The following is an 8,836-nucleotide window of genomic DNA, read 5'->3' as shown; positions in this document are numbered from 1 at the left end:
CGCAATTTTTTCTTCATAATTAGTTTATGGAACGATTTTTTATTTGATTTTTATATTTTGATGTTCGTATTAACCTAGTACGTGAACAAAGTTCATCAGTGTTATCACAACATATCTGCATTTGTGCTCAAATGAACATTTATGTGTCAAACTGTGACTCCAATTTTATGAAAATTTGCATCTTTTATTACAAAAGAATTTATAATTCTCATTGCGTTTGTATAGTATTTAATGCAAAAAGCAATTGAATACTGTGGAATGTTGTCAACTTTTAATATAACACATTTACCGAAAATTGATTTTAATCGCCATTTTTTCTGCATTATTAGTTTATGGAACGATTTTTTATTTTATTTTTATATTTTGATCTTCGTACTAACCTAGTACGTAAACAAAGTTCATCAGTGTTATCACAACATATCTGCATTTTTGCTCAAATGAACATTTATGTGTCAAACTGTGACTCCAACTTTATGAAAATTTGCATCTTTTATTACAAAAGAATTTATAATTCTCATTGCGTTTGTATAGTATTTAATGTAAAAAGCAATTGAATATTGTGGAATGTTGTCAACTTTTAATATAACACATTTACCGAAAATTGATTTTAATCGCCATTTTTTCTGCATTATTAGTTTATGGAACGATTTTTTATTTTATTTTTATATTTTGATCTTCGTACTAACCTAGTACGTAAACAAAGTTCATCAGTGTTATCACAACATATCTGCATTTTTGCTCAAATGAACATTTATGTGTCAAACTGTGACTCCAACCTTATGAAAACTTGCATTTTTTATTACAAAAGAATTTATAATTCTCATTGCGTTTGTATAGTATTTAATGTAAAAAGCAATTGAATATTGTGGAATATTGTCAACTTTTAATATAACACATTTACCGAAAATTGATTTTTAATCGCAATTTTTTCTTCATAATTAGTTTATGGAACGATTTTTTATTTGATTTTTATATTTTGATGTTCGTATTAACCTAGTACGTGAACAAAGTTCATCAGTGTTATCACAACATATCTGCATTTGTGCTCAAATGAACATTTATGTGTCAAACTGTGACTCCAATTTTATGAAAATTTGCATTTTTTATTACAAAAGAATTTATAATTCTCATTGCGTTTGTATAGTATTTAATGCAAAAAGCAATTGAATATTGTGGAATGTTGTCAACTTTTAATATAACAGATTTACCGAAAATTGATTTTTAATCGCAATTTTTTCTTCATAATTAGTTTATGGAACGATTTTTTATTTTATTTTTATATTTTGATCTTCGTACTAACCTAGTACGTAAACAAAGTTCATCAGTGTTATCACAACATATCTGTATTTTTGCTCAAATGAACATTTATGTGTCAAACTGTGACTCCAACTTTATGAAAATTTGCATCTTTTATTACAAAAGAATTTATAATTCTCATTGCGTTTGTATAGTATTTAATGTAAAAAGCAATTGAATATTGTGGAATATTGTCAACTTTTAATATAACACATTTACCGAAAATTGAATTTAAATCGCCATTCTTTCTCCAATTATCAATTATCAAATAACCAAATTTTTTATTTGGTTACTTTAAATTATCATCTTTTATTATTTTATAGTACATCATACATAATTTATAAATTACCATTTATTTACCATAACGTTAAGTATATGAAAGAATCTCTTAAGTATTAAAATTTGACTACCCGAAGAGCACCCAATTCCTGTATAGAAGCAAATAAATAGCGAGAGGGTCAGGGTGTCATATTAGAAAACATATCTTTTATTATAAGTTATTATTATTATGGTGTGTTGGTATTCGAAATGACTATGTACAAAAGTTTTACAATTTTGTCTATTTCTAGCGATATATCTCACTTCACCTATTGATTTATTTGTTTCATTGTTTATGGTTCTACGCCAAGAATTACGTGGTCGTTATTGTGATCTAAGTCTTTGCGAATTTCAGATTAATATCGTATGTGCTATGTCACTTGTTCTTTTACGTGACGTACGTCGAATCCGTTAAATATTTAAATCATAGTACTTAGAGTTAGGGTGCGACATCTCTAGATCCGAGTAAGTTTGCTGAAGGATGCTCGGGCTTTGCGTATTCGATTTTTAATGTCCGCGTTGGCTCCCTCTTACTACCTAGATATTTAAATTCAATTTTTATAATAAGTGATAAACACCAAAAAAATTATACCAAATAAAATATGTGAAGTTACGTTTAATATCTTTAATGAAATCAGCCATCAAAAGTAATAATTGAAGTACGGTCTCATGAATAGTTTGACGGATACAGCGAGTTGGTTGACTAAATTGATTGCCGTTCAATTGCCTCATACTATATTACTATAATGTTAATATTATTACATCCTTTAAGAAAAACTCATCCAATCGGGAATTTGGCTTTAATTGCTACATACAACTGCCGTATTGATGTATTACACTTGAGCTGCACCACTGTACTATGTACCCTCCTAGGCACTATCCGTTTATAACTCATTCTATTATAAAACTTTATAATTTGATCTCATAGCTATGATTATATCGCCCTTTTCAGTAAGCAATTTGTTATTATTAAAATTAATTATAAAATGATTTCAATTAACTTAAATTAGTCTGAGAACGACTCTAATACTTTCAGTTTTTCTATTTCAGTTCCTTCAATCCTAATCGCCGAAATTGGTATATTATTAAAAGGCAAATGAATTGAAATAATATTTAAGCACACTAAAGTTCTTTTTCCATTAGGGACCTTCACAAAAAGCGTATATTTTTCTTAGGAAACTTTTGAAGCGTGAAATAAGCCGAAGCGTTGCCACTATTTTACCAGGGCACAATGAAGTGTGAAATACTACCGAAATCACTGCAGGAAAATGATAAAAGTTACTGTTTGCCGCTTACTGCTTCGCTCATTGAAATTTAATGAATAGCCAGAATGGAAATATTCTTTTGATTGCAACAATTCATTATTTTAGCTGAATTCGCTAATCCATTGAATGGCTTTGTTTACTTAATTCTTGACCTTTTTATGAAAAGAGACGTTTGCTTTTATGGAAACCATGAAAATTTCATGAAACGACATAAAAGAAAATTTTATTTTGTTTTATTTCAAAAAGTCAAAGAAAGTAAGAATTTCCATCGACAATGGCAAAAACTGCCATTGAAAAGCATATAAAATTGGTCTTTATACGAAATTGTTTTTAAATCAATTTTTTTATATTGAATTTATTATGTAAATAAGAGTATATAATAATATATAAAAAATATTTATTAAAAACGTGGTAAATAAATGTGAAATATAATAAAAAAAATATAGTAATAAGGAACACAAATGCGGGAGGTAGGTATATATACGAACACAAAAGAAAATAATTATCAGGATGTGATTAAGCAAAATCACAAATATACATAATATTGGAATTTTTATTTAAATAAAATTTGCCAGGAAAACTAACAGATCTCTTCAAAAATAATATATTATTCAACGACCTAGGACGACCAAGCAATACTTGGTGTAGAACCTTAAACAATGAAACGAATAAATCAATAGGTGAATTCAGATATATCGCTCGAAATAGGCAAAATTGGAAAACTTTCGTGCAAACTCTTTGTGAATAGGCTAAGTTTATACAATCAAATATTGTACAGAACATGCCATAATAATAATAATAATTCAACAACCTACAATAGTTAATATTTTAAACTTACAAAACTATGAACGAAACAACACTAAAAGCAGTATTTGGAGACCCATTTGATAAGATTCTCGATCATATTAATATACTCCCTCTAGAAACCTGGAGGAAAGCCCAAAATCAAGTGAATAAGAGTTCGTAAGTCTGGAATACAGATAAATTCAAACCAAAATATGTTAATGTAGGTATAGCGATATATACTAAAATGCCTTGTTTCCAAAATGCCTTGTATATATGTATGTATGTAACTATTTCTTCGTAGATGGAACAGAATATCACTATTATCGATTTAAATAGAGTTTTGTGATGGGAATGAAAAGCGATGTTATTTCATAAAAAATTTGTATTCTTCAATTCGCATTCCACTGTTCTTCTACAAGTCAGTGAGCTTGTAGAAGAAGTTCTGACTCATCAGATCGTGAACTGCATCTCAGTGTCATTTAAAGTCACTATTATATTACTGAATTTACAATTTCACCGTAGTGCCTATTAAGCTATACTGCTATTTGATCTTCTAAGAATATGCCCTATCTTATTTCCAATTCCATCCTAGTGCCTTTTAAACTATATCGTTATTTGGTCTTCACATTTTTCAATTTTTTTTCTGTTGCTCTAGTTTGGTCTGTCCCAATCCACAAATCCATATTTGATATTCTTTGGGACTACCAGAAGCGATAAACTCTTTGTATACAATGCTTCATGGAGGTATACAGTTTGAATTGAATTACAGTGATAAAAAAGAAACTATTAGTATTGAATATGCCAAGTTCTCATGTTTTTTAAGTTGAATAAAAAAAACTCTGACTATATTGATTTTGCCATAACACCTTTTCCACTCAAGCTTTTATTTGTTATAATGTTATTGATTGTATGTATTCTAACTCCTTGATTTTTGTTTTGTTTTGTTTTTTAAGGAAAGTGTTGATTTAGGTTCTCACATCTAATATAGTTGACCACACTTTTATTTCATTCCATTTCTTTTTTGGATAATGTGATGTTTCCAAGTAAGTTTTTGATCTATTGTCATTCCAAAATAATTGGCTTTGGTCCTTGTTCGTATTGGTACATCTAGAAGCAACTGCTAATCCACAAATTTTCTGTTAGTATACGTCACTTGTGTGGTTTTATCTGTATTGATTTCTATACCCCAATACAAGAACTACTCAGAAACCATGTTTAGATTATTTTGCAGTTTACTTACCTATAGTGATGTCAATGTTGGAATCTGTCGCGAGTAGTACAATATCGTCCGCGAAGATACCAATCATTTCATTTGCATTAGTTGAAGTTGGAATAGCGGCTGTATGAAGGGACATGGCCTATTACACTATTTTAAAGTTAACTAAGAATAAGAAACTGGACTGCTAAGTCCTTCGCGCTGAAAAATCTCTACAGAAACATAATTTTTTTTGTTTGTTAATCTGTATTAGAACTAAAATAAATTGACCGATCATATTGGATTATTATATATTTTATATATTATTTATGTTTTCATAATTGCAATCTCGACCATACAAAGAGACTTCATTAGAACTTAAATTCGTTCTGAGCCTTCTATGCTATTAAAAAATTTATTATTTATAAAATTTATTATAAAATTTTTTTAAATTATTTATCGACCTGTTTTTTTATAATAAATATATAAAATATTTTTTAATTCGGCTATAGGTCACTTTTTGTTAAATAATTCAACGTTTAATATTTTTTATTATATTCTATATTTCGACTCTACTTGAGAGTCAACATCAGTATCACGATCTAAACATAAATTAATATTACTAAAATACTAAACGAATGAATAAAGAGGATGATATAGTTATAGTTTTAGTAATATTAAATTTATGTTAGATCGTAATCCTGATGTTGACTCTCAAGTAGAGTCGAAATATAGAATACCTACTGCTAAAAAGTATATTAACTACTCCTTAAGTAATAGACCTTTTTCAAAAAACGTTATTTCTTAACATATAGTACAAATTTGAGAACCATCTGTCAATTAGTTTGTTTACAGCAACTGTTAATATGAGACTACCTTAAGTGCATTTAGCGATTTTTAATATAGAAAATTCTTATTGTAAGCGATTTTTTGACCAAATACGGTACCACTATCATCGCTCAGGCACCATATTCACCAGATCTAGATCCGTCCGACTTTTTCCTATTCCCGAAACTCAAATTGCCCCCTCGTGGTAAGCGTTTTGAGCCGATTGAATCGGTAAAAGAGAATTCTCTAAAGGAACTAAAACCCATACCTGCACAGGCCTATGAAAAGGGTATGCAAGATTGGGTTAAGCGTTGAAATATGTGTATCGCTTCAGAAGGAGCATATTTTGAAAGAGATAAAATAAATTTGGAATAAAATTTAAATTTGTGTGTTTTATTTACAAAATCCGAGTAATTTTTGAGCAGAAGGTATAATAAAAATTATTAAAGTGAACTATAACCGCTTTAAAAATATATTCAAACCATTTTAAAATATATTATTATATATCATTATATCAAATTAATTTATCATTGATTATTTCTACCCATAGTACTAGTAGCATTCCAATATTAATTATTATTTTATATAAAATGAATGGGAAATACTTTACAAACTTAACTTTTATTTGATGCAATTATCGAGTTATTGAAATGTATTAATTTTAAATTGAGGTGCAAAAGCTCGTACACGGATGAAATTAATTTTATTTTGCAATAAAATATTTGTACCTGCAACAATGCAACAATAATCAAAATTCCTATAATATAATAGTATAAAAGATATTTTTCTCCGTTTTTGTGAATGAAACTCAATAAAAAAAAATTGTTTACCCACATTTCTGTATATTCAATAGTGAAATCTTTTTGATTTGTTTGCAATTCTACAATCATATTTCATTTTCAAATTCTATGAATACTCCTGCCCAGCTTGGTTTCTTCATCCCTACTCCATTCCAAAGGTCGCCGCCATCACACTTTGTCATCTCGACATATATTACTAAGGACTTCTTTCTTCTTTGTGCTGTTAGGTAGGAGCGCACAATTGAATTCATTTTATTTATTTATTCAATTTTATTGAAAAGTTCAGTTGTGCTTGAGCAAACTGCATTTCAGCCAAGGAAACCTTCTGCAACATCTCAACTTGAAATTGATTCGTCATCCAGAATTGTGTCTTATATTTAAGTAAATTGTTTGCTTATAGTTCTGGGTTGAATTATTGATATTACGCCTTCTATACTTTTGCATTTACCTTTAGTTTTACTATTAGCTACAAAATTTTCTTGTACATTGCCATCGACTTGGATGCAATCAACATCGATACGAGTATAAGTAAATTTAATAATTTTTTGTTGTCAACTTGAATATTAAATATCAGTGCATTTTGTGGAAAAGTACAGTAAAATGTTTTTACCATACATGGTGTATGAGTAAATAATCTTTAATCTATAACAATAATCATTTTTCTGATATAGAAAAAAGTATTTCAGATACAAACTATGTCAATTACGCAAACATGAAAATCGATTTAAAAATATTTAAATATTCATTGGAAATATTTGCAAATTAATGAGTTCTAAAAACTACAAATAGAACTGAAAAAAATACAGTTTTTAAATCTCTTTGTACTATTGACGATTTCAACAGCTGTATATATATTTCATAATAACATCATTGAAATATATGACCTATTGTACTTAGATTTCATATGCCAAAAAAGCAATAAGAAATAAAATAGCAAAACTCAAGTTGGTTAAGTAATTATTGTTGTTTCTTCATCTGTATTGAAATTAAATTATTTTTTTTCCAGTGAAATACATGTACTCACAGAATAATGTTGTTGAATATAATTTCATTTAAAAACAATCAAATTACAGCATTTAAACATATCAGAAATGCATGTTTGTAGGTTAGATTTTACAAACTGGGTCCTTTCATTCCTTCATATTATAGTAGTATTAAGCTGTGATACACCTACTTCTACTTCTGAAATATAAGAACGTTAAGTTAGAATTTCATATTCAAAATAGTATCTGAACGTAGCAAAACTTCCATAAAATACTTTAACTGTATGTACGTAAATATGTAAGCATCGCTGTTGGTGATTATGAGTATATTCTTGAAAAAAAAAGTTATGAGGACAAGCCTGAGACGAAACTTAATCAGCTAAAGGCAATTTTTTTACTTACAAAATAAACGAATTGTTGTTTTCCATTCAAAAAATATGAAAGAGAAAGAATGAAACAATGAATTGTGCTTCCAACATATTTCCTCAGGACTCATACCTTTTATTATGAATAAGTTTATTTTTTTAGTGCATTAAACTGAAGAGTTACTTTCTTAAAAGGGGAGCACTTAAAAAAGGAGTATTTTATATCTATTCAACGATTGATAGCAACAGTAATCATCAACTTAAATACGAAACATTCCGATTTCTGAATATTGAAATAATAGAATAGATTTACAGGAATTGAAAATATTCTTCTGAACTATCGAACCATCTTTAGGATAGTTTTCTTAAAAAATTAAGTATTATCTAGAAAAGGACCACTATTACTTTCATAAACAGTTGTAAATCATACTTAAGTTCTAGCGCCATTCTTAAATACTCTTGTCTTTTTTTTTTTATAATTTTTGTTATTAATATATATTATATTAGTGGAGTAACATTAGCATGACTTTCTCAGCCTTACGTTCCTAGATTAGGTTCTATACATAAGAAAGAACAAATCATGCAACAAATAATGCCTCTACGAAAAGAATAGTTTTGAAATTTAACAATTAAAAATAAAATATTAATTATATATTTTAATAATTTAATTATATTAATTAATTCAATTATTCTACAGCTGGTTTATGATTTCGTTCTAATATATAAATACAGCAAGTAAAATTGTTAATAAAAACTTTCATAGCAAAAGTAACAAAACTCCAGCAAAAATATGCGAACATAAAAAGTCAAGTACGGCTTTGGATCAATTGGTTAAGGTGCGCTGATTCTGAGCTTCATATTTGGCAGGACCCGAGTTCGATTCCTGGTACTTGCAGTCTCAAAAATAATTATTTACGAATAATTAAATATAAGAATTATTTCCAAGACCACTGATGAAGGATATTTGGCAATACTCGAAACAGCTGTATGGTCAGCCAAA

This window comes from Teleopsis dalmanni, chromosome X (assembly GCF_002237135.1).
Source record: "Teleopsis dalmanni isolate 2A chromosome X, ASM223713v2, whole genome shotgun sequence".
NCBI lineage: Eukaryota > Metazoa > Arthropoda > Insecta > Diptera > Diopsidae > Teleopsis > Teleopsis dalmanni.
The sequence above is the reverse complement of the archived record's forward strand: the minus strand, read 5'-3'. Positions refer to the sequence as shown.